At 46.6% G+C, this 24,395-nt stretch overlaps 19 non-coding genes across 19 annotated transcripts; all 19 read left to right on the top strand.

Moving 5' to 3' along the window:
• The first annotated feature begins 221 nt into the window (after positions 1-221).
• On the top strand, positions 222-412 carry LOC142262031 (U2 spliceosomal RNA). The gene has a single exon (XR_012729495.1). It is a non-coding gene; the product is annotated as a U2 spliceosomal RNA (small nuclear RNA).
• Positions 413-1,529: 1,117 nt separating this feature from the next.
• Positions 1,530-1,720, top strand: LOC142262032 (U2 spliceosomal RNA). The gene has a single exon (XR_012729496.1). It is a non-coding gene; the product is annotated as a U2 spliceosomal RNA (small nuclear RNA).
• Positions 1,721-2,837: 1,117 nt separating this feature from the next.
• On the top strand, positions 2,838-3,028 carry LOC142262033 (U2 spliceosomal RNA). The gene has a single exon (XR_012729497.1). It is a non-coding gene; the product is annotated as a U2 spliceosomal RNA (small nuclear RNA).
• Positions 3,029-4,145: 1,117 nt separating this feature from the next.
• LOC142262034 (U2 spliceosomal RNA) lies at positions 4,146-4,336 on the top strand. Its single transcript, XR_012729498.1, has one exon. It is a non-coding gene; the product is annotated as a U2 spliceosomal RNA (small nuclear RNA).
• Positions 4,337-5,453: 1,117 nt separating this feature from the next.
• On the top strand, positions 5,454-5,644 carry LOC142262036 (U2 spliceosomal RNA). The gene has a single exon (XR_012729499.1). It is a non-coding gene; the product is annotated as a U2 spliceosomal RNA (small nuclear RNA).
• Positions 5,645-6,761: 1,117 nt separating this feature from the next.
• On the top strand, positions 6,762-6,952 carry LOC142262038 (U2 spliceosomal RNA). The gene has a single exon (XR_012729501.1). It is a non-coding gene; the product is annotated as a U2 spliceosomal RNA (small nuclear RNA).
• A 1,117-nt stretch (positions 6,953-8,069) lies between these two features.
• LOC142262039 (U2 spliceosomal RNA) lies at positions 8,070-8,260 on the top strand. The gene has a single exon (XR_012729502.1). It is a non-coding gene; the product is annotated as a U2 spliceosomal RNA (small nuclear RNA).
• A 1,117-nt stretch (positions 8,261-9,377) lies between these two features.
• On the top strand, positions 9,378-9,568 carry LOC142262040 (U2 spliceosomal RNA). The gene has a single exon (XR_012729503.1). It is a non-coding gene; the product is annotated as a U2 spliceosomal RNA (small nuclear RNA).
• A 1,117-nt stretch (positions 9,569-10,685) lies between these two features.
• On the top strand, positions 10,686-10,876 carry LOC142262041 (U2 spliceosomal RNA). Its single transcript, XR_012729504.1, has one exon. It is a non-coding gene; the product is annotated as a U2 spliceosomal RNA (small nuclear RNA).
• Positions 10,877-11,993: 1,117 nt separating this feature from the next.
• LOC142262042 (U2 spliceosomal RNA) lies at positions 11,994-12,184 on the top strand. Its single transcript, XR_012729505.1, has one exon. It is a non-coding gene; the product is annotated as a U2 spliceosomal RNA (small nuclear RNA).
• Positions 12,185-13,301: 1,117 nt separating this feature from the next.
• Positions 13,302-13,492, top strand: LOC142262043 (U2 spliceosomal RNA). Its single transcript, XR_012729506.1, has one exon. It is a non-coding gene; the product is annotated as a U2 spliceosomal RNA (small nuclear RNA).
• Positions 13,493-14,609: 1,117 nt separating this feature from the next.
• Positions 14,610-14,800, top strand: LOC142262044 (U2 spliceosomal RNA). The gene has a single exon (XR_012729507.1). It is a non-coding gene; the product is annotated as a U2 spliceosomal RNA (small nuclear RNA).
• Positions 14,801-15,917: 1,117 nt separating this feature from the next.
• LOC142262045 (U2 spliceosomal RNA) lies at positions 15,918-16,108 on the top strand. Its single transcript, XR_012729508.1, has one exon. It is a non-coding gene; the product is annotated as a U2 spliceosomal RNA (small nuclear RNA).
• A 1,117-nt stretch (positions 16,109-17,225) lies between these two features.
• Positions 17,226-17,416, top strand: LOC142262047 (U2 spliceosomal RNA). The gene has a single exon (XR_012729509.1). It is a non-coding gene; the product is annotated as a U2 spliceosomal RNA (small nuclear RNA).
• A 1,117-nt stretch (positions 17,417-18,533) lies between these two features.
• On the top strand, positions 18,534-18,724 carry LOC142262048 (U2 spliceosomal RNA). The gene has a single exon (XR_012729510.1). It is a non-coding gene; the product is annotated as a U2 spliceosomal RNA (small nuclear RNA).
• Positions 18,725-19,841: 1,117 nt separating this feature from the next.
• On the top strand, positions 19,842-20,032 carry LOC142262050 (U2 spliceosomal RNA). The gene has a single exon (XR_012729512.1). It is a non-coding gene; the product is annotated as a U2 spliceosomal RNA (small nuclear RNA).
• Positions 20,033-21,149: 1,117 nt separating this feature from the next.
• LOC142262051 (U2 spliceosomal RNA) lies at positions 21,150-21,340 on the top strand. The gene has a single exon (XR_012729513.1). It is a non-coding gene; the product is annotated as a U2 spliceosomal RNA (small nuclear RNA).
• Positions 21,341-22,457: 1,117 nt separating this feature from the next.
• LOC142262055 (U2 spliceosomal RNA) lies at positions 22,458-22,648 on the top strand. The gene has a single exon (XR_012729514.1). It is a non-coding gene; the product is annotated as a U2 spliceosomal RNA (small nuclear RNA).
• Positions 22,649-23,765: 1,117 nt separating this feature from the next.
• LOC142262056 (U2 spliceosomal RNA) lies at positions 23,766-23,956 on the top strand. Its single transcript, XR_012729515.1, has one exon. It is a non-coding gene; the product is annotated as a U2 spliceosomal RNA (small nuclear RNA).
• The last annotated feature ends 439 nt before the right edge of the window (positions 23,957-24,395 follow it).

Below are 24,395 nucleotides of genomic sequence, written 5' to 3' on the forward strand. Positions count from 1 at the left end.
TGCGCCCTAAAGGAGGAGTTATTCAGATTCATTGCAGTGGGCGGCGGCTGCAAAACGCACCATTCTTCTTGTTTTTGCTCTGCAAAGCAGCCTTTTCAAGGGTTGGCTTGGGTGACAAAATGTCTTGTGTAGGCGTGGGTTTGTCTCCCTCTCGCTCTCTCTCCCTAAGATGTGTCCGGCATAGGCCAGGGTGCCACTCGAGGCCCAAACCAATTCTGGTTATCGCTTCTCGGCCTTTTGGCTAAGATCAAGTGTAGTATCTGTTCTTATCAGTTTAATATCTGATACGTCCCCTATCTGGGGACCATATATTAAATGGATTTTTAGAACAGGGAGATGGAAAAAGAGCTTGCTCTGTCCACTCCACGCATTGACCTGGTATTGCAGTACCTCCAGGAACGGTGCACCCCTTCTTAACCCAGTTTCCAAAAGCAGAACTCGATTCACCTGATTCATATTAGCCCGATTAGCGAATTGAAATGAATTTTTATCTAACACACTTTTTACTTGCTTTATTCATCCAAATAGCAAACTCATCACCACTCAACTTCACCAACTCTGCTATGTCCCGTGCAGTATCTTGTTGTCAGTCTAATCTAGATCATGTGTAATTGAATGGAATAGATCCCTTTTGGACAAAGTGGAGTCAGATGCTGCAGTGACCACAGGTGTGAGAGGATCTACAATTGGCATCTGGTGTTATCTCTCTGCTTCCACTCCAAATAAAGTTACCTGTTGTTACCTGAACGTCAAATACTAAGAATGGGCGGCCTATGAAAGAATTAGTACTTTCATTAAGTATACTAAACCGGCTAATTGGGAATAGACAAACTGTAAAAAGCCCTCTGAGAAAGCCCCTCTCTAACCTTTGTTAGTAAGCTTTTCTGTAGCCTGCCTGTTGATGTATTTTCGGTTTGAACAGTGCACAACATGAAGAGACGGAACACTGGCGGCTTGTCACAATGCCCCCCGATGACATCACAATAGCGCTGCTGCCTAGAAAACAAGCTGCGCAGAAGAAGTTGTTCTTTGGGTGGGAGGGTGGGCTAGTGGAAGGAGGGGGCAATCTCTTTTTTTCCCGGGTGGTAGGGGGATGACAGGAGAAGGGAAGCGGGTGGTGAGAAAGGTACAGAGGGCAGGGTTTGGGGGCTGGGAAGGAAAGGGAAAAGATTAGGGTTTGGGGATGATGAAAGGGCTTTCTACGGGTAAGGATGGCAAAGGGTGGCAGTGACGGAAAGTCAGGCAACCTGTCCTGTCCGTCTTTTTGTATCGTGAATTGGAAAGACTGCAAGGGGGAGGGGAGTTGCTTGCGCCCTAAAGGAGGAGTTATTCAGATTCATTGCAGTGGGCGGCGGCTGCAAAACGCACCATTCTTCTTGTTTTTGCTCTGCAAAGCAGCCTTTTCAAGGGTTGGCTTGGGTGACAAAATGTCTTGTGTAGGCGTGGGTTTGTCTCCCTCTCGCTCTCTCTCCCTAAGATGTGTCCGGCATAGGCCAGGGTGCCACTCGAGGCCCAAACCAATTCTGGTTATCGCTTCTCGGCCTTTTGGCTAAGATCAAGTGTAGTATCTGTTCTTATCAGTTTAATATCTGATACGTCCCCTATCTGGGGACCATATATTAAATGGATTTTTAGAACAGGGAGATGGAAAAAGAGCTTGCTCTGTCCACTCCACGCATTGACCTGGTATTGCAGTACCTCCAGGAACGGTGCACCCCTTCTTAACCCAGTTTCCAAAAGCAGAACTCGATTCACCTGATTCATATTAGCCCGATTAGCGAATTGAAATGAATTTTTATCTAACACACTTTTTACTTGCTTTATTCATCCAAATAGCAAACTCATCACCACTCAACTTCACCAACTCTGCTATGTCCCGTGCAGTATCTTGTTGTCAGTCTAATCTAGATCATGTGTAATTGAATGGAATAGATCCCTTTTGGACAAAGTGGAGTCAGATGCTGCAGTGACCACAGGTGTGAGAGGATCTACAATTGGCATCTGGTGTTATCTCTCTGCTTCCACTCCAAATAAAGTTACCTGTTGTTACCTGAACGTCAAATACTAAGAATGGGCGGCCTATGAAAGAATTAGTACTTTCATTAAGTATACTAAACCGGCTAATTGGGAATAGACAAACTGTAAAAAGCCCTCTGAGAAAGCCCCTCTCTAACCTTTGTTAGTAAGCTTTTCTGTAGCCTGCCTGTTGATGTATTTTCGGTTTGAACAGTGCACAACATGAAGAGACGGAACACTGGCGGCTTGTCACAATGCCCCCCGATGACATCACAATAGCGCTGCTGCCTAGAAAACAAGCTGCGCAGAAGAAGTTGTTCTTTGGGTGGGAGGGTGGGCTAGTGGAAGGAGGGGGCAATCTCTTTTTTTCCCGGGTGGTAGGGGGATGACAGGAGAAGGGAAGCGGGTGGTGAGAAAGGTACAGAGGGCAGGGTTTGGGGGCTGGGAAGGAAAGGGAAAAGATTAGGGTTTGGGGATGATGAAAGGGCTTTCTACGGGTAAGGATGGCAAAGGGTGGCAGTGACGGAAAGTCAGGCAACCTGTCCTGTCCGTCTTTTTGTATCGTGAATTGGAAAGACTGCAAGGGGGAGGGGAGTTGCTTGCGCCCTAAAGGAGGAGTTATTCAGATTCATTGCAGTGGGCGGCGGCTGCAAAACGCACCATTCTTCTTGTTTTTGCTCTGCAAAGCAGCCTTTTCAAGGGTTGGCTTGGGTGACAAAATGTCTTGTGTAGGCGTGGGTTTGTCTCCCTCTCGCTCTCTCTCCCTAAGATGTGTCCGGCATAGGCCAGGGTGCCACTCGAGGCCCAAACCAATTCTGGTTATCGCTTCTCGGCCTTTTGGCTAAGATCAAGTGTAGTATCTGTTCTTATCAGTTTAATATCTGATACGTCCCCTATCTGGGGACCATATATTAAATGGATTTTTAGAACAGGGAGATGGAAAAAGAGCTTGCTCTGTCCACTCCACGCATTGACCTGGTATTGCAGTACCTCCAGGAACGGTGCACCCCTTCTTAACCCAGTTTCCAAAAGCAGAACTCGATTCACCTGATTCATATTAGCCCGATTAGCGAATTGAAATGAATTTTTATCTAACACACTTTTTACTTGCTTTATTCATCCAAATAGCAAACTCATCACCACTCAACTTCACCAACTCTGCTATGTCCCGTGCAGTATCTTGTTGTCAGTCTAATCTAGATCATGTGTAATTGAATGGAATAGATCCCTTTTGGACAAAGTGGAGTCAGATGCTGCAGTGACCACAGGTGTGAGAGGATCTACAATTGGCATCTGGTGTTATCTCTCTGCTTCCACTCCAAATAAAGTTACCTGTTGTTACCTGAACGTCAAATACTAAGAATGGGCGGCCTATGAAAGAATTAGTACTTTCATTAAGTATACTAAACCGGCTAATTGGGAATAGACAAACTGTAAAAAGCCCTCTGAGAAAGCCCCTCTCTAACCTTTGTTAGTAAGCTTTTCTGTAGCCTGCCTGTTGATGTATTTTCGGTTTGAACAGTGCACAACATGAAGAGACGGAACACTGGCGGCTTGTCACAATGCCCCCCGATGACATCACAATAGCGCTGCTGCCTAGAAAACAAGCTGCGCAGAAGAAGTTGTTCTTTGGGTGGGAGGGTGGGCTAGTGGAAGGAGGGGGCAATCTCTTTTTTTCCCGGGTGGTAGGGGGATGACAGGAGAAGGGAAGCGGGTGGTGAGAAAGGTACAGAGGGCAGGGTTTGGGGGCTGGGAAGGAAAGGGAAAAGATTAGGGTTTGGGGATGATGAAAGGGCTTTCTACGGGTAAGGATGGCAAAGGGTGGCAGTGACGGAAAGTCAGGCAACCTGTCCTGTCCGTCTTTTTGTATCGTGAATTGGAAAGACTGCAAGGGGGAGGGGAGTTGCTTGCGCCCTAAAGGAGGAGTTATTCAGATTCATTGCAGTGGGCGGCGGCTGCAAAACGCACCATTCTTCTTGTTTTTGCTCTGCAAAGCAGCCTTTTCAAGGGTTGGCTTGGGTGACAAAATGTCTTGTGTAGGCGTGGGTTTGTCTCCCTCTCGCTCTCTCTCCCTAAGATGTGTCCGGCATAGGCCAGGGTGCCACTCGAGGCCCAAACCAATTCTGGTTATCGCTTCTCGGCCTTTTGGCTAAGATCAAGTGTAGTATCTGTTCTTATCAGTTTAATATCTGATACGTCCCCTATCTGGGGACCATATATTAAATGGATTTTTAGAACAGGGAGATGGAAAAAGAGCTTGCTCTGTCCACTCCACGCATTGACCTGGTATTGCAGTACCTCCAGGAACGGTGCACCCCTTCTTAACCCAGTTTCCAAAAGCAGAACTCGATTCACCTGATTCATATTAGCCCGATTAGCGAATTGAAATGAATTTTTATCTAACACACTTTTTACTTGCTTTATTCATCCAAATAGCAAACTCATCACCACTCAACTTCACCAACTCTGCTATGTCCCGTGCAGTATCTTGTTGTCAGTCTAATCTAGATCATGTGTAATTGAATGGAATAGATCCCTTTTGGACAAAGTGGAGTCAGATGCTGCAGTGACCACAGGTGTGAGAGGATCTACAATTGGCATCTGGTGTTATCTCTCTGCTTCCACTCCAAATAAAGTTACCTGTTGTTACCTGAACGTCAAATACTAAGAATGGGCGGCCTATGAAAGAATTAGTACTTTCATTAAGTATACTAAACCAGCTAATTGGGAATAGACAAACTGTAAAAAGCCCTCTGAGAAAGCCCCTCTCTAACCTTTGTTAGTAAGCTTTTCTGTAGCCTGCCTGTTGATGTATTTTCGGTTTGAACAGTGCACAACATGAAGAGACGGAACACTGGCGGCTTGTCACAATGCCCCCCGATGACATCACAATAGCGCTGCTGCCTAGAAAACAAGCTGCGCAGAAGAAGTTGTTCTTTGGGTGGGAGGGTGGGCTAGTGGAAGGAGGGGGCAATCTCTTTTTTTCCCGGGTGGTAGGGGGATGACAGGAGAAGGGAAGCGGGTGGTGAGAAAGGTACAGAGGGCAGGGTTTGGGGGCTGGGAAGGAAAGGGAAAAGATTAGGGTTTGGGGATGATGAAAGGGCTTTCTACGGGTAAGGATGGCAAAGGGTGGCAGTGACGGAAAGTCAGGCAACCTGTCCTGTCCGTCTTTTTGTATCGTGAATTGGAAAGACTGCAAGGGGGAGGGGAGTTGCTTGCGCCCTAAAGGAGGAGTTATTCAGATTCATTGCAGTGGGCGGCGGCTGCAAAACGCACCATTCTTCTTGTTTTTGCTCTGCAAAGCAGCCTTTTCAAGGGTTGGCTTGGGTGACAAAATGTCTTGTGTAGGCGTGGGTTTGTCTCCCTCTCGCTCTCTCTCCCTAAGATGTGTCCGGCATAGGCCAGGGTGCCACTCGAGGCCCAAACCAATTCTGGTTATCGCTTCTCGGCCTTTTGGCTAAGATCAAGTGTAGTATCTGTTCTTATCAGTTTAATATCTGATACGTCCCCTATCTGGGGACCATATATTAAATGGATTTTTAGAACAGGGAGATGGAAAAAGAGCTTGCTCTGTCCACTCCACGCATTGACCTGGTATTGCAGTACCTCCAGGAACGGTGCACCCCTTCTTAACCCAGTTTCCAAAAGCAGAACTCGATTCACCTGATTCATATTAGCCCGATTAGCGAATCGAAATGAATTTTTATCTAACACACTTTTTACTTGCTTTATTCATCCAAATAGCAAACTCATCACCACTCAACTTCACCAACTCTGCTATGTCCCGTGCAGTATCTTGTTGTCAGTCTAATCTAGATCATGTGTAATTGAATGGAATAGATCCCTTTTGGACAAAGTGGAGTCAGATGCTGCAGTGACCACAGGTGTGAGAGGATCTACAATTGGCATCTGGTGTTATCTCTCTGCTTCCACTCCAAATAAAGTTACCTGTTGTTACCTGAACGTCAAATACTAAGAATGGGCGGCCTATGAAAGAATTAGTACTTTCATTAAGTATACTAAACCGGCTAATTGGGAATAGACAAACTGTAAAAAGCCCTCTGAGAAAGCCCCTCTCTAACCTTTGTTAGTAAGCTTTTCTGTAGCCTGCCTGTTGATGTATTTTCGGTTTGAACAGTGCACAACATGAAGAGACGGAACACTGGCGGCTTGTCACAATGCCCCCCGATGACATCACAATAGCGCTGCTGCCTAGAAAACAAGCTGCGCAGAAGAAGTTGTTCTTTGGGTGGGAGGGTGGGCTAGTGGAAGGAGGGGGCAATCTCTTTTTTTCCCGGGTGGTAGGGGGATGACAGGAGAAGGGAAGCGGGTGGTGAGAAAGGTACAGAGGGCAGGGTTTGGGGGCTGGGAAGGAAAGGGAAAAGATTAGGGTTTGGGGATGATGAAAGGGCTTTCTACGGGTAAGGATGGCAAAGGGTGGCAGTGACGGAAAGTCAGGCAACCTGTCCTGTCCGTCTTTTTGTATCGTGAATTGGAAAGACTGCAAGGGGGAGGGGAGTTGCTTGCGCCCTAAAGGAGGAGTTATTCAGATTCATTGCAGTGGGCGGCGGCTGCAAAACGCACCATTCTTCTTGTTTTTGCTCTGCAAAGCAGCCTTTTCAAGGGTTGGCTTGGGTGACAAAATGTCTTGTGTAGGCGTGGGTTTGTCTCCCTCTCGCTCTCTCTCCCTAAGATGTGTCCGGCATAGGCCAGGGTGCCACTCGAGGCCCAAACCAATTCTGGTTATCGCTTCTCGGCCTTTTGGCTAAGATCAAGTGTAGTATCTGTTCTTATCAGTTTAATATCTGATACGTCCCCTATCTGGGGACCATATATTAAATGGATTTTTAGAACAGGGAGATGGAAAAAGAGCTTGCTCTGTCCACTCCACGCATTGACCTGGTATTGCAGTACCTCCAGGAACGGTGCACCCCTTCTTAACCCAGTTTCCAAAAGCAGAACTCGATTCACCTGATTCATATTAGCCCGATTAGCGAATTGAAATGAATTTTTATCTAACACACTTTTTACTTGCTTTATTCATCCAAATAGCAAACTCATCACCACTCAACTTCACCAACTCTGCTATGTCCCGTGCAGTATCTTGTTGTCAGTCTAATCTAGATCATGTGTAATTGAATGGAATAGATCCCTTTTGGACAAAGTGGAGTCAGATGCTGCAGTGACCACAGGTGTGAGAGGATCTACAATTGGCATCTGGTGTTATCTCTCTGCTTCCACTCCAAATAAAGTTACCTGTTGTTACCTGAACGTCAAATACTAAGAATGGGCGGCCTATGAAAGAATTAGTACTTTCATTAAGTATACTAAACCGGCTAATTGGGAATAGACAAACTGTAAAAAGCCCTCTGAGAAAGCCCCTCTCTAACCTTTGTTAGTAAGCTTTTCTGTAGCCTGCCTGTTGATGTATTTTCGGTTTGAACAGTGCACAACATGAAGAGACGGAACACTGGCGGCTTGTCACAATGCCCCCCGATGACATCACAATAGCGCTGCTGCCTAGAAAACAAGCTGCGCAGAAGAAGTTGTTCTTTGGGTGGGAGGGTGGGCTAGTGGAAGGAGGGGGCAATCTCTTTTTTTCCCGGGTGGTAGGGGGATGACAGGAGAAGGGAAGCGGGTGGTGAGAAAGGTACAGAGGGCAGGGTTTGGGGGCTGGGAAGGAAAGGGAAAAGATTAGGGTTTGGGGATGATGAAAGGGCTTTCTACGGGTAAGCATGGCAAAGGGTGGCAGTGACGGAAAGTCAGGCAACCTGTCCTGTCCGTCTTTTTGTATCGTGAATTGGAAAGACTGCAAGGGGGAGGGGAGTTGCTTGCGCCCTAAAGGAGGAGTTATTCAGATTCATTGCAGTGGGCGGCGGCTGCAAAACGCACCATTCTTCTTGTTTTTGCTCTGCAAAGCAGCCTTTTCAAGGGTTGGCTTGGGTGACAAAATGTCTTGTGTAGGCGTGGGTTTGTCTCCCTCTCGCTCTCTCTCCCTAAGATGTGTCCGGCATAGGCCAGGGTGCCACTCGAGGCCCAAACCAATTCTGGTTATCGCTTCTCGGCCTTTTGGCTAAGATCAAGTGTAGTATCTGTTCTTATCAGTTTAATATCTGATACGTCCCCTATCTGGGGACCATATATTAAATGGATTTTTAGAACAGGGAGATGGAAAAAGAGCTTGCTCTGTCCACTCCACGCATTGACCTGGTATTGCAGTACCTCCAGGAACGGTGCACCCCTTCTTAACCCAGTTTCCAAAAGCAGAACTCGATTCACCTGATTCATATTAGCCCGATTAGCGAATTGAAATGAATTTTTATCTAACACACTTTTTACTTGCTTTATTCATCCAAATAGCAAACTCATCACCACTCAACTTCACCAACTCTGCTATGTCCCGTGCAGTATCTTGTTGTCAGTCTAATCTAGATCATGTGTAATTGAATGGAATAGATCCCTTTTGGACAAAGTGGAGTCAGATGCTGCAGTGACCACAGGTGTGAGAGGATCTACAATTGGCATCTGGTGTTATCTCTCTGCTTCCACTCCAAATAAAGTTACCTGTTGTTACCTGAACGTCAAATACTAAGAATGGGCGGCCTATGAAAGAATTAGTACTTTCATTAAGTATACTAAACCGGCTAATTGGGAATAGACAAACTGTAAAAAGCCCTCTGAGAAAGCCCCTCTCTAACCTTTGTTAGTAAGCTTTTCTGTAGCCTGCCTGTTGATGTATTTTCGGTTTGAACAGTGCACAACATGAAGAGACGGAACACTGGCGGCTTGTCACAATGCCCCCCGATGACATCACAATAGCGCTGCTGCCTAGAAAACAAGCTGCGCAGAAGAAGTTGTTCTTTGGGTGGGAGGGTGGGCTAGTGGAAGGAGGGGGCAATCTCTTTTTTTCCCGGGTGGTAGGGGGATGACAGGAGAAGGGAAGCGGGTGGTGAGAAAGGTACAGAGGGCAGGGTTTGGGGGCTGGGAAGGAAAGGGAAAAGATTAGGGTTTGGGGATGATGAAAGGGCTTTCTACGGGTAAGGATGGCAAAGGGTGGCAGTGACGGAAAGTCAGGCAACCTGTCCTGTCCGTCTTTTTGTATCGTGAATTGGAAAGACTGCAAGGGGGAGGGGAGTTGCTTGCGCCCTAAAGGAGGAGTTATTCAGATTCATTGCAGTGGGCGGCGGCTGCAAAACGCACCATTCTTCTTGTTTTTGCTCTGCAAAGCAGCCTTTTCAAGGGTTGGCTTGGGTGACAAAATGTCTTGTGTAGGCGTGGGTTTGTCTCCCTCTCGCTCTCTCTCCCTAAGATGTGTCCGGCATAGGCCAGGGTGCCACTCGAGGCCCAAACCAATTCTGGTTATCGCTTCTCGGCCTTTTGGCTAAGATCAAGTGTAGTATCTGTTCTTATCAGTTTAATATCTGATACGTCCCCTATCTGGGGACCATATATTAAATGGATTTTTAGAACAGGGAGATGGAAAAAGAGCTTGCTCTGTCCACTCCACGCATTGACCTGGTATTGCAGTACCTCCAGGAACGGTGCACCCCTTCTTAACCCAGTTTCCAAAAGCAGAACTCGATTCACCTGATTCATATTAGCCCGATTAGCGAATTGAAATGAATTTTTATCTAACACACTTTTTACTTGCTTTATTCATCCAAATAGCAAACTCATCACCACTCAACTTCACCAACTCTGCTATGTCCCGTGCAGTATCTTGTTGTCAGTCTAATCTAGATCATGTGTAATTGAATGGAATAGATCCCTTTTGGACAAAGTGGAGTCAGATGCTGCAGTGACCACAGGTGTGAGAGGATCTACAATTGGCATCTGGTGTTATCTCTCTGCTTCCACTCCAAATAAAGTTACCTGTTGTTACCTGAACGTCAAATACTAAGAATGGGCGGCCTATGAAAGAATTAGTACTTTCATTAAGTATACTAAACCGGCTAATTGGGAATAGACAAACTGTAAAAAGCCCTCTGAGAAAGCCCCTCTCTAACCTTTGTTAGTAAGCTTTTCTGTAGCCTGCCTGTTGATGTATTTTCGGTTTGAACAGTGCACAACATGAAGAGACGGAACACTGGCGGCTTGTCACAATGCCCCCCGATGACATCACAATAGCGCTGCTGCCTAGAAAACAAGCTGCGCAGAAGAAGTTGTTCTTTGGGTGGGAGGGTGGGCTAGTGGAAGGAGGGGGCAATCTCTTTTTTTCCCGGGTGGTAGGGGGATGACAGGAGAAGGGAAGCGGGTGGTGAGAAAGGTACAGAGGGCAGGGTTTGGGGGCTGGGAAGGAAAGGGAAAAGATTAGGGTTTGGGGATGATGAAAGGGCTTTCTACGGGTAAGGATGGCAAAGGGTGGCAGTGACGGAAAGTCAGGCAACCTGTCCTGTCCGTCTTTTTGTATCGTGAATTGGAAAGACTGCAAGGGGGAGGGGAGTTGCTTGCGCCCTAAAGGAGGAGTTATTCAGATTCATTGCAGTGGGCGGCGGCTGCAAAACGCACCATTCTTCTTGTTTTTGCTCTGCAAAGCAGCCTTTTCAAGGGTTGGCTTGGGTGACAAAATGTCTTGTGTAGGCGTGGGTTTGTCTCCCTCTCGCTCTCTCTCCCTAAGATGTGTCCGGCATAGGCCAGGGTGCCACTCGAGGCCCAAACCAATTCTGGTTATCGCTTCTCGGCCTTTTGGCTAAGATCAAGTGTAGTATCTGTTCTTATCAGTTTAATATCTGATACGTCCCCTATCTGGGGACCATATATTAAATGGATTTTTAGAACAGGGAGATGGAAAAAGAGCTTGCTCTGTCCACTCCACGCATTGACCTGGTATTGCAGTACCTCCAGGAACGGTGCACCCCTTCTTAACCCAGTTTCCAAAAGCAGAACTCGATTCACCTGATTCATATTAGCCCGATTAGCGAATTGAAATGAATTTTTATCTAACACACTTTTTACTTGCTTTATTCATCCAAATAGCAAACTCATCACCACTCAACTTCACCAACTCTGCTATGTCCCGTGCAGTATCTTGTTGTCAGTCTAATCTAGATCATGTGTAATTGAATGGAATAGATCCCTTTTGGACAAAGTGGAGTCAGATGCTGCAGTGACCACAGGTGTGAGAGGATCTACAATTGGCATCTGGTGTTATCTCTCTGCTTCCACTCCAAATAAAGTTACCTGTTGTTACCTGAACGTCAAATACTAAGAATGGGCGGCCTATGAAAGAATTAGTACTTTCATTAAGTATACTAAACCGGCTAATTGGGAATAGACAAACTGTAAAAAGCCCTCTGAGAAAGCCCCTCTCTAACCTTTGTTAGTAAGCTTTTCTGTAGCCTGCCTGTTGATGTATTTTCGGTTTGAACAGTGCACAACATGAAGAGACGGAACACTGGCGGCTTGTCACAATGCCCCCCGATGACATCACAATAGCGCTGCTGCCTAGAAAACAAGCTGCGCAGAAGAAGTTGTTCTTTGGGTGGGAGGGTGGGCTAGTGGAAGGAGGGGGCAATCTCTTTTTTTCCCGGGTGGTAGGGGGATGACAGGAGAAGGGAAGCGGGTGGTGAGAAAGGTACAGAGGGCAGGGTTTGGGGGCTGGGAAGGAAAGGGAAAAGATTAGGGTTTGGGGATGATGAAAGGGCTTTCTACGGGTAAGGATGGCAAAGGGTGGCAGTGACGGAAAGTCAGGCAACCTGTCCTGTCCGTCTTTTTGTATCGTGAATTGGAAAGACTGCAAGGGGGAGGGGAGTTGCTTGCGCCCTAAAGGAGGAGTTATTCAGATTCATTGCAGTGGGCGGCGGCTGCAAAACGCACCATTCTTCTTGTTTTTGCTCTGCAAAGCAGCCTTTTCAAGGGTTGGCTTGGGTGACAAAATGTCTTGTGTAGGCGTGGGTTTGTCTCCCTCTCGCTCTCTCTCCCTAAGATGTGTCCGGCATAGGCCAGGGTGCCACTCGAGGCCCAAACCAATTCTGGTTATCGCTTCTCGGCCTTTTGGCTAAGATCAAGTGTAGTATCTGTTCTTATCAGTTTAATATCTGATACGTCCCCTATCTGGGGACCATATATTAAATGGATTTTTAGAACAGGGAGATGGAAAAAGAGCTTGCTCTGTCCACTCCACGCATTGACCTGGTATTGCAGTACCTCCAGGAACGGTGCACCCCTTCTTAACCCAGTTTCCAAAAGCAGAACTCGATTCACCTGATTCATATTAGCCCGATTAGCGAATTGAAATGAATTTTTATCTAACACACTTTTTACTTGCTTTATTCATCCAAATAGCAAACTCATCACCACTCAACTTCACCAACTCTGCTATGTCCCGTGCAGTATCTTGTTGTCAGTCTAATCTAGATCATGTGTAATTGAATGGAATAGATCCCTTTTGGACAAAGTGGAGTCAGATGCTGCAGTGACCACAGGTGTGAGAGGATCTACAATTGGCATCTGGTGTTATCTCTCTGCTTCCACTCCAAATAAAGTTACCTGTTGTTACCTGAACGTCAAATACTAAGAATGGGCGGCCTATGAAAGAATTAGTACTTTCATTAAGTATACTAAACCGGCTAATTGGGAATAGACAAACTGTAAAAAGCCCTCTGAGAAAGCCCCTCTCTAACCTTTGTTAGTAAGCTTTTCTGTAGCCTGCCTGTTGATGTATTTTCGGTTTGAACAGTGCACAACATGAAGAGACGGAACACTGGCGGCTTGTCACAATGCCCCCCGATGACATCACAATAGCGCTGCTGCCTAGAAAACAAGCTGCACAGAAGAAGTTGTTCTTTGGGTGGGAGGGTGGGCTAGTGGAAGGAGGGGGCAATCTCTTTTTTTCCCGGGTGGTAGGGGGATGACAGGAGAAGGGAAGCGGGTGGTGAGAAAGGTACAGAGGGCAGGGTTTGGGGGCTGGGAAGGAAAGGGAAAAGATTAGGGTTTGGGGATGATGAAAGGGCTTTCTACGGGTAAGGATGGCAAAGGGTGGCAGTGACGGAAAGTCAGGCAACCTGTCCTGTCCGTCTTTTTGTATCGTGAATTGGAAAGACTGCAAGGGGGAGGGGAGTTGCTTGCGCCCTAAAGGAGGAGTTATTCAGATTCATTGCAGTGGGCGGCGGCTGCAAAACGCACCATTCTTCTTGTTTTTGCTCTGCAAAGCAGCCTTTTCAAGGGTTGGCTTGGGTGACAAAATGTCTTGTGTAGGCGTGGGTTTGTCTCCCTCTCGCTCTCTCTCCCTAAGATGTGTCCGGCATAGGCCAGGGTGCCACTCGAGGCCCAAACCAATTCTGGTTATCGCTTCTCGGCCTTTTGGCTAAGATCAAGTGTAGTATCTGTTCTTATCAGTTTAATATCTGATACGTCCCCTATCTGGGGACCATATATTAAATGGATTTTTAGAACAGGGAGATGGAAAAAGAGCTTGCTCTGTCCACTCCACGCATTGACCTGGTATTGCAGTACCTCCAGGAACGGTGCACCCCTTCTTAACCCAGTTTCCAAAAGCAGAACTCGATTCACCTGATTCATATTAGCCCGATTAGCGAATTGAAATGAATTTTTATCTAACACACTTTTTACTTGCTTTATTCATCCAAATAGCAAACTCATCACCACTCAACTTCACCAACTCTGCTATGTCCCGTGCAGTATCTTGTTGTCAGTCTAATCTAGATCATGTGTAATTGAATGGAATAGATCCCTTTTGGACAAAGTGGAGTCAGATGCTGCAGTGACCACAGGTGTGAGAGGATCTACAATTGGCATCTGGTGTTATCTCTCTGCTTCCACTCCAAATAAAGTTACCTGTTGTTACCTGAACGTCAAATACTAAGAATGGGCGGCCTATGAAAGAATTAGTACTTTCATTAAGTATACTAAACCGGCTAATTGGGAATAGACAAACTGTAAAAAGCCCTCTGAGAAAGCCCCTCTCTAACCTTTGTTAGTAAGCTTTTCTGTAGCCTGCCTGTTGATGTATTTTCGGTTTGAACAGTGCACAACATGAAGAGACGGAACACTGGCGGCTTGTCACAATGCCCCCCGATGACATCACAATAGCGCTGCTGCCTAGAAAACAAGCTGCGCAGAAGAAGTTGTTCTTTGGGTGGGAGGGTGGGCTAGTGGAAGGAGGGGGCAATCTCTTTTTTTCCCGGGTGGTAGGGGGATGACAGGAGAAGGGAAGCGGGTGGTGAGAAAGGTACAGAGGGCAGGGTTTGGGGGCTGGGAAGGAAAGGGAAAAGATTAGGGTTTGGGGATGATGAAAGGGCTTTCTACGGGTAAGGATGGCAAAGGGTGGCAGTGACGGAAAGTCAGGCAACCTGTCCTGTCCGTCTTTTTGTATCGTGAATTGGAAAGACTGCAAGGGGGAGGGGAGTTGCTTGCGCCCTAAAGGAGGAGTTATTCAGATTCATTGCAGTGGGCGGCGGCTGCAAAACGCACCATTCTTCTTGTTTTTGCTCTGCAAAGCAGCCTTTTCAAGGGTTGGCTTGGGTGACAAAATGTCTTGTGTAGGCGTGGGTTTGTCTCCCTCTCGCTCTCTCTCCCTAAGATGTGTCCGGCATAGGCCAGGGTGCCACTCGAGGCCCAAACCAATTCTGGTTATCGCTTCTCGGCCTTTTGGCTAAGATCAAGTGTAGTATCTGTTCTTATCAGTTTAATATCTGATACGTCCCCTATCTGGGGACCATATATTAAATGGATTTTTAGAACAGGGAGATGGAAAAAGAGCTTGCTCTGTCCACTCCACGCATTGACCTGGTATTGCAGTACCTCCAGGAACGGTGCACCCCTTCTTAACCCAGTTTCCAAAAGCAGAACTCGATTCACCTGATTCATATTAGCCCGATTAGCGAATTGAAATGAATTTTTATCTAACACACTTTTTACTTGCTTTATTCATCCAAATAGCAAACTCATCACCACTCAACTTCACCAACTCTGCTATGTCCCGTGCAGTATCTTGTTGTCAGTCTAATCTAGATCATGTGTAATTGAATGGAATAGATCCCTTTTGGACAAAGTGGAGTCAGATGCTGCAGTGACCACAGGTGTGAGAGGATCTACAATTGGCATCTGGTGTTATCTCTCTGCTTCCACTCCAAATAAAGTTACCTGTTGTTACCTGAACGTCAAATACTAAGAATGGGCGGCCTATGAAAGAATTAGTACTTTCATTAAGTATACTAAACCGGCTAATTGGGAATAGACAAACTGTAAAAAGCCCTCTGAGAAAGCCCCTCTCTAACCTTTGTTAGTAAGCTTTTCTGTAGCCTGCCTGTTGATGTATTTTCGGTTTGAACAGTGCACAACATGAAGAGACGGAACACTGGCGGCTTGTCACAATGCCCCCCGATGACATCACAATAGCGCTGCTGCCTAGAAAACAAGCTGCGCAGAAGAAGTTGTTCTTTGGGTGGGAGGGTGGGCTAGTGGAAGGAGGGGGCAATCTCTTTTTTTCCCGGGTGGTAGGGGGATGACAGGAGAAGGGAAGCGGGTGGTGAGAAAGGTACAGAGGGCAGGGTTTGGGGGCTGGGAAGGAAAGGGAAAAGATTAGGGTTTGGGGATGATGAAAGGGCTTTCTACGGGTAAGGATGGCAAAGGGTGGCAGTGACGGAAAGTCAGGCAACCTGTCCTGTCCGTCTTTTTGTATCGTGAATTGGAAAGACTGCAAGGGGGAGGGGAGTTGCTTGCGCCCTAAAGGAGGAGTTATTCAGATTCATTGCAGTGGGCGGCGGCTGCAAAACGCACCATTCTTCTTGTTTTTGCTCTGCAAAGCAGCCTTTTCAAGGGTTGGCTTGGGTGACAAAATGTCTTGTGTAGGCGTGGGTTTGTCTCCCTCTCGCTCTCTCTCCCTAAGATGTGTCCGGCATAGGCCAGGGTGCCACTCGAGGCCCAAACCAATTCTGGTTATCGCTTCTCGGCCTTTTGGCTAAGATCAAGTGTAGTATCTGTTCTTATCAGTTTAATATCTGATACGTCCCCTATCTGGGGACCATATATTAAATGGATTTTTAGAACAGGGAGATGGAAAAAGAGCTTGCTCTGTCCACTCCACGCATTGACCTGGTATTGCAGTACCTCCAGGAACGGTGCACCCCTTCTTAACCCAGTTTCCAAAAGCAGAACTCGATTCACCTGATTCATATTAGCCCGATTAGCGAATTGAAATGAATTTTTATCTAACACACTTTTTACTTGCTTTATTCATCCAAATAGCAAACTCATCACCACTCAACTTCACCAACTCTGCTATGTCCCGTGCAGTATCTTGTTGTCAGTCTAATCTAGATCATGTGTAATTGAATGGAATAGATCCCTTTTGGACAAAGTGGAGTCAGATGCTGCAGTGACCACAGGTGTGAGAGGATCTACAATTGGCATCTGGTGTTATCTCTCTGCTTCCACTCCAAATAAAGTTACCTGTTGTTACCTGAACGTCAAATACTAAGAATGGGCGGCCTATGAAAGAATTAGTACTTTCATTAAGTATACTAAACCGGCTAATTGGGAATAGACAAACTGTAAAAAGCCCTCTGAGAAAGCCCCTCTCTAACCTTTGTTAGTAAGCTTTTCTGTAGCCTGCCTGTTGATGTATTTTCGGTTTGAACAGTGCACAACATGAAGAGACGGAACCCTGGCGGCTTGTCACAATGCCCCCCGATGACATCACAATAGCGCTGCTGCCTAGAAAACAAGCTGCGCAGAAGAAGTTGTTCTTTGGGTGGGAGGGTGGGCTAGTGGAAGGAGGGGGCAATCTCTTTTTTTCCCGGGTGGTAGGGGGATGACAGGAGAAGGGAAGCGGGTGGTGAGAAAGGTACAGAGGGCAGGGTTTGGGGGCTGGGAAGGAAAGGGAAAAGATTAGGGTTTGGGGATGATGAAAGGGCTTTCTACGGGTAAGGATGGCAAAGGGTGGCAGTGACGGAAAGTCAGGCAACCTGTCCTGTCCGTCTTTTTGTATCGTGAATTGGAAAGACTGCAAGGGGGAGGGGAGTTGCTTGCGCCCTAAAGGAGGAGTTATTCAGATTCATTGCAGTGGGCGGCGGCTGCAAAACGCACCATTCTTCTTGTTTTTGCTCTGCAAAGCAGCCTTTTCAAGGGTTGGCTTGGGTGACAAAATGTCTTGTGTAGGCGTGGGTTTGTCTCCCTCTCGCTCTCTCTCCCTAAGATGTGTCCGGCATAGGCCAGGGTGCCACTCGAGGCCCAAACCAATTCTGGTTATCGCTTCTCGGCCTTTTGGCTAAGATCAAGTGTAGTATCTGTTCTTATCAGTTTAATATCTGATACGTCCCCTATCTGGGGACCATATATTAAATGGATTTTTAGAACAGGGAGATGGAAAAAGAGCTTGCTCTGTCCACTCCACGCATTGACCTGGTATTGCAGTACCTCCAGGAACGGTGCACCCCTTCTTAACCCAGTTTCCAAAAGCAGAACTCGATTCACCTGATTCATATTAGCCCGATTAGCGAATTGAAATGAATTTTTATCTAACACACTTTTTACTTGCTTTATTCATCCAAATAGCAAACTCATCACCACTCAACTTCACCAACTCTGCTATGTCCCGTGCAGTATCTTGTTGTCAGTCTAATCTAGATCATGTGTAATTGAATGGAATAGATCCCTTTTGGACAAAGTGGAGTCAGATGCTGCAGTGACCACAGGTGTGAGAGGATCTACAATTGGCATCTGGTGTTATCTCTCTGCTTCCACTCCAAATAAAGTTACCTGTTGTTACCTGAACGTCAAATACTAAGAATGGGCGGCCTATGAAAGAATTAGTACTTTCATTAAGTATACTAAACCGGCTAATTGGGAATAGACAAACTGTAAAAAGCCCTCTGAGAAAGCCCCTCTCTAACCTTTGTTAGTAAGCTTTTCTGTAGCCTGCCTGTTGATGTATTTTCGGTTTGAACAGTGCACAACATGAAGAGACGGAACACTGGCGGCTTGTCACAATGCCCCCCGATGACATCACAATAGCGCTGCTGCCTAGAAAACAAGCTGCGCAGAAGAAGTTGTTCTTTGGGTGGGAGGGTGGGCTAGTGGAAGGAGGGGGCAATCTCTTTTTTTCCCGGGTGGTAGGGGGATGACAGGAGAAGGGAAGCGGGTGGTGAGAAAGGTACAGAGGGCAGGGTTTGGGGGCTGGGAAGGAAAGGGAAAAGATTAGGGTTTGGGGATGATGAAAGGGCTTTCTACGGGTAAGGATGGCAAAGGGTGGCAGTGACGGAAAGTCAGGCAACCTGTCCTGTCCGTCTTTTTGTATCGTGAATTGGAAAGACTGCAAGGGGGAGGGGAGTTGCTTGCGCCCTAAAGGAGGAGTTATTCAGATTCATTGCAGTGGGCGGCGGCTGCAAAACGCACCATTCTTCTTGTTTTTGCTCTGCAAAGCAGCCTTTTCAAGGGTTGGCTTGGGTGACAAAATGTCTTGTGTAGGCGTGGGTTTGTCTCCCTCTCGCTCTCTCTCCCTAAGATGTGTCCGGCATAGGCCAGGGTGCCACTCGAGGCCCAAACCAATTCTGGTTATCGCTTCTCGGCCTTTTGGCTAAGATCAAGTGTAGTATCTGTTCTTATCAGTTTAATATCTGATACGTCCCCTATCTGGGGACCATATATTAAATGGATTTTTAGAACAGGGAGATGGAAAAAGAGCTTGCTCTGTCCACTCCACGCATTGACCTGGTATTGCAGTACCTCCAGGAACGGTGCACCCCTTCTTAACCCAGTTTCCAAAAGCAGAACTCGATTCACCTGATTCATATTAGCCCGATTAGCGAATTGAAATGAATTTTTATCTAACACACTTTTTACTTGCTTTATTCATCCAAATAGCAAACTCATCACCACTCAACTTCACCAACTCTGCTATGTCCCGTGCAGTATCTTGTTGTCAGTCTAATCTAGATCATGTGTAATTGAATGGAATAGATCCCTTTTGGACAAAGTGGAGTCAGATGCTGCAGTGACCACAGGTGTGAGAGGATCTACAATTGGCATCTGGTGTTATCTCTCTGCTTCCACTCCAAATAAAGTTACCTGTTGTTACCTGAACGTCAAATACTAAGAATGGGCGGCCTATGAAAGAATTAGTACTTTCATTAAGTATACTAAACCGGCTAATTGGGAATAGACAAACTGTAAAAAGCCCTCTGAGAAAGCCCCTCTCTAACCTTTGTTAGTAAGCTTTTCTGTAGCCTGCCTGTTGATGTATTTTCGGTTTGAACAGTGCACAACATGAAGAGACGGAACACTGGCGGCTTGTCACAATGCCCCCCGATGACATCACAATAGCGCTGCTGCCTAGAAAACAAGCTGCGCAGAAGAAGTTGTTCTTTGGGTGGGAGGGTGGGCTAGTGGAAGGAGGGGGCAATCTCTTTTTTTCCCGGGTGGTAGGGGGATGACAGGAGAAGGGAAGCGGGTGGTGAGAAAGGTACAGAGGGCAGGGTTTGGGGGCTGGGAAGGAAAGGGAAAAGATTAGGGTTTGGGGATGATGAAAGGGCTTTCTACGGGTAAGGATGGCAAAGGGTGGCAGTGACGGAAAGTCAGGCAACCTGTCCTGTCCGTCTTTTTGTATCGTGAATTGGAAAGACTGCAAGGGGGAGGGGAGTTGCTTGCGCCCTAAAGGAGGAGTTATTCAGATTCATTGCAGTGGGCGGCGGCTGCAAAACGCACCATTCTTCTTGTTTTTGCTCTGCAAAGCAGCCTTTTCAAGGGTTGGCTTGGGTGACAAAATGTCTTGTGTAGGCGTGGGTTTGTCTCCCTCTCGCTCTCTCTCCCTAAGATGTGTCCGGCATAGGCCAGGGTGCCACTCGAGGCCCAAACCAATTCTGGTTATCGCTTCTCGGCCTTTTGGCTAAGATCAAGTGTAGTATCTGTTCTTATCAGTTTAATATCTGATACGTCCCCTATCTGGGGACCATATATTAAATGGATTTTTAGAACAGGGAGATGGAAAAAGAGCTTGCTCTGTCCACTCCACGCATTGACCTGGTATTGCAGTACCTCCAGGAACGGTGCACCCCTTCTTAACCCAGTTTCCAAAAGCAGAACTCGATTCACCTGATTCATATTAGCCCGATTAGCGAATTGAAATGAATTTTTATCTAACACACTTTTTACTTGCTTTATTCATCCAAATAGCAAACTCATCACCACTCAACTTCACCAACTCTGCTATGTCCCGTGCAGTATCTTGTTGTCAGTCTAATCTAGATCATGTGTAATTGAATGGAATAGATCCCTTTTGGACAAAGTGGAGTCAGATGCTGCAGTGACCACAGGTGTGAGAGGATCTACAATTGGCATCTGGTGTTATCTCTCTGCTTCCACTCCAAATAAAGTTACCTGTTGTTACCTGAACGTCAAATACTAAGAATGGGCGGCCTATGAAAGAATTAGTACTTTCATTAAGTATACTAAACCGGCTAATTGGGAATAGACAAACTGTAAAAAGCCCTCTGAGAAAGCCCCTCTCTAACCTTTGTTAGTAAGCTTTTCTGTAGCCTGCCTGTTGATGTATTTTCGGTTTGAACAGTGCACAACATGAAGAGACGGAACACTGGCGGCTTGTCACAATGCCCCCCGATGACATCACAATAGCGCTGCTGCCTAGAAAACAAGCTGCGCAGAAGAAGTTGTTCTTTGGGTGGGAGGGTGGGCTAGTGGAAGGAGGGGGCAATCTCTTTTTTTCCCGGGTGGTAGGGGGATGACAGGAGAAGGGAAGCGGGTGGTGAGAAAGGTACAGAGGGCAGGGTTTGGGGGCTGGGAAGGAAAGGGAAAAGATTAGGGTTTGGGGATGATGAAAGGGCTTTCTACGGGTAAGGATGGCAAAGGGTGGCAGTGACGGAAAGTCAGGCAACCTGTCCTGTCCGTCTTTTTGTATCGTGAATTGGAAAGACTGCAAGGGGGAGGGGAGTTGCTTGCGCCCTAAAGGAGGAGTTATTCAGATTCATTGCAGTGGGCGGCGGCTGCAAAACGCACCATTCTTCTTGTTTTTGCTCTGCAAAGCAGCCTTTTCAAGGGTTGGCTTGGGTGACAAAATGTCTTGTGTAGGCGTGGGTTTGTCTCCCTCTCGCTCTCTCTCCCTAAGATGTGTCCGGCATAGGCCAGGGTGCCACTCGAGGCCCAAACCAATTCTGGTTATCGCTTCTCGGCCTTTTGGCTAAGATCAAGTGTAGTATCTGTTCTTATCAGTTTAATATCTGATACGTCCCCTATCTGGGGACCATATATTAAATGGATTTTTAGAACAGGGAGATGGAAAAAGAGCTTGCTCTGTCCACTCCACGCATTGACCTGGTATTGCAGTACCTCCAGGAACGGTGCACCCCTTCTTAACCCAGTTTCCAAAAGCAGAACTCGATTCACCTGATTCATATTAGCCCGATTAGCGAATTGAAATGAATTTTTATCTAACACACTTTTTACTTGCTTTATTCATCCAAATAGCAAACTCATCACCACTCAACTTCACCAACTCTGCTATGTCCCGTGCAGTATCTTGTTGTCAGTCTAATCTAGATCATGTGTAATTGAATGGAATAGATCCCTTTTGGACAAAGTGGAGTCAGATGCTGCAGTGACCACAGGTGTGAGAGGATCTACAATTGGCATCTGGTGTTATCTCTCTGCTTCCACTCCAAATAAAGTTACCTGTTGTTACCTGAACGTCAAATACTAAGAATGGGCGGCCTATGAAAGAATTAGTACTTTCATTAAGTATACTAAACCGGCTAATTGGGAATAGACAAACTGTAAAAAGCCCTCTGAGAAAGCCCCTCTCTAACCTTTGTTAGTAAGCTTTTCTGTAGCCTGCCTGTTGATGTATTTTCGGTTTGAACAGTGCACAACATGAAGAGACGGAACACTGGCGGCTTGTCACAATGCCCCCCGATGACATCACAATAGCGCTGCTGCCTAGAAAACAAGCTGCGCAGAAGAAGTTGTTCTTTGGGTGGGAGGGTGGGCTAGTGGAAGGAGGGGGCAATCTCTTTTTTTCCCGGGTGGTAGGGGGATGACAGGAGAAGGGAAGCGGGTGGTGAGAAAGGTACAGAGGGCAGGGTTTGGGGGCTGGGAAGGAAAGGGAAAAGATTAGGGTTTGGGGATGATGAAAGGGCTTTCTACGGGTAAGGATGGCAAAGGGTGGCAGTGACGGAAAGTCAGGCAACCTGTCCTGTCCGTCTTTTTGTATCGTGAATTGGAAAGACTGCAAGGGGGAGGGGAGTTGCTTGCGCCCTAAAGGAGGAGTTATTCAGATTCATTGCAGTGGGCGGCGGCTGCAAAACGCACCATTCTTCTTGTTTTTGCTCTGCAAAGCAGCCTTTTCAAGGGTTGGCTTGGGTGACAAAATGTCTTGTGTAGGCGTGGGTTTGTCTCCCTCTCGCTCTCTCTCCCTAAGATGTGTCCGGCATAGGCCAGGGTGCCACTCGAGGCCCAAACCAATTCTGGTTATCGCTTCTCGGCCTTTTGGCTAAGATCAAGTGTAGTATCTGTTCTTATCAGTTTAATATCTGATACGTCCCCTATCTGGGGACCATATATTAAATGGATTTTTAGAACAGGGAGATGGAAAAAGAGCTTGCTCTGTCCACTCCACGCATTGACCTGGTATTGCAGTACCTCCAGGAACGGTGCACCCCTTCTTAACCCAGTTTCCAAAAGCAGAACTCGATTCACCTGATTCATATTAGCCCGATTAGCGAATTGAAATGAATTTTTATCTAACACACTTTTTACTTGCTTTATTCATCCAAATAGCAAACTCATCACCACTCAACTTCACCAACTCTGCTATGTCCCGTGCAGTATCTTGTTGTCAGTCTAATCTAGATCATGTGTAATTGAATGGAATAGATCCCTTTTGGACAAAGTGGAGTCAGATGCTGCAGTGACCACAGGTGTGAGAGGATCTACAATTGGCATCTGGTGTTATCTCTCTGCTTCCACTCCAAATAAAGTTACCTGTTGTTACCTGAACGTCAAATACTAAGAATGGGCGGCCTATGAAAGAATTAGTACTTTCATTAAGTATACTAAACCGGCTAATTGGGAATAGACAAACTGTAAAAAGCCCTCTGAGAAAGCCCCTCTCTAACCTTTGTTAGTAAGCTTTTCTGTAGCCTGCCTGTTGATGTATTTTCGGTTTGAACAGTGCACAACATGAAGAGACGGAACACTGGCGGCTTGTCACAATGCCCCCCGATGACATCACAATAGCGCTGCTGCCTAGAAAACAAGCTGCGCAGAAGAAGTTGTTCTTTGGGTGGGAGGGTGGGCTAGTGGAAGGAGGGGGCAATCTCTTTTTTTCCCGGGTGGTAGGGGGATGACAGGAGAAGGGAAGCGGGTGGTGAGAAAGGTACAGAGGGCAGGGTTTGGGGGCTGGGAAGGAAAGGGAAAAGATTAGGGTTTGGGGATGATGAAAGGGCTTTCTACGGGTAAGGATGGCAAAGGGTGGCAGTGACGGAAAGTCAGGCAACCTGTCCTGTCCGTCTTTTTGTATCGTGAATTGGAAAGACTGCAAGGGGGAGGGGAGTTGCTTGCGCCCTAAAGGAGGAGTTATTCAGATTCATTGCAGTGGGCGGCGGCTGCAAAACGCACCATTCTTCTTGTTTTTGCTCTGCAAAGCAGCCTTTTCAAGGGTTGGCTTGGGTGACAAAATGTCTTGTGTAGGCGTGGGTTTGTCTCCCTCTCGCTCTCTCTCCCTAAGATGTGTCCGGCATAGGCCAGGGTGCCACTCGAGGCCCAAACCAATTCTGGTTATCGCTTCTCGGCCTTTTGGCTAAGATCAAGTGTAGTATCTGTTCTTATCAGTTTAATATCTGATACGTCCCCTATCTGGGGACCATATATTAAATGGATTTTTAGAACAGGGAGATGGAAAAAGAGCTTGCTCTGTCCACTCCACGCATTGACCTGGTATTGCAGTACCTCCAGGAACGGTGCACCCCTTCTTAACCCAGTTTCCAAAAGCAGAACTCGATTCACCTGATTCATATTAGCCCGATTAGCGAATTGAAATGAATTTTTATCTAACACACTTTTTACTTGCTTTATTCATCCAAATAGCAAACTCATCACCACTCAACTTCACCAACTCTGCTATGTCCCGTGCAGTATCTTGTTGTCAGTCTAATCTAGATCATGTGTAATTGAATGGAATAGATCCCTTTTGGACAAAGTGGAGTCAGATGCTGCAGTGACCACAGGTGTGAGAGGATCTACAATTGGCATCTGGTGTTATCTCTCTGCTTCCACTCCAAATAAAGTTACCTGTTGTTACCTGAACGTCAAATACTAAGAATGGGCGGCCTATGAAAGAATTAGTACTTTCATTAAGTATACTAAACCGGCTAATTGGGAATAGACAAACTGTAAAAAGCCCTCTGAGA

This window comes from Anomaloglossus baeobatrachus, unplaced genomic scaffold (assembly GCF_048569485.1).
Source record: "Anomaloglossus baeobatrachus isolate aAnoBae1 unplaced genomic scaffold, aAnoBae1.hap1 Scaffold_243, whole genome shotgun sequence".
Lineage (NCBI taxonomy): Eukaryota > Metazoa > Chordata > Amphibia > Anura > Aromobatidae > Anomaloglossus > Anomaloglossus baeobatrachus.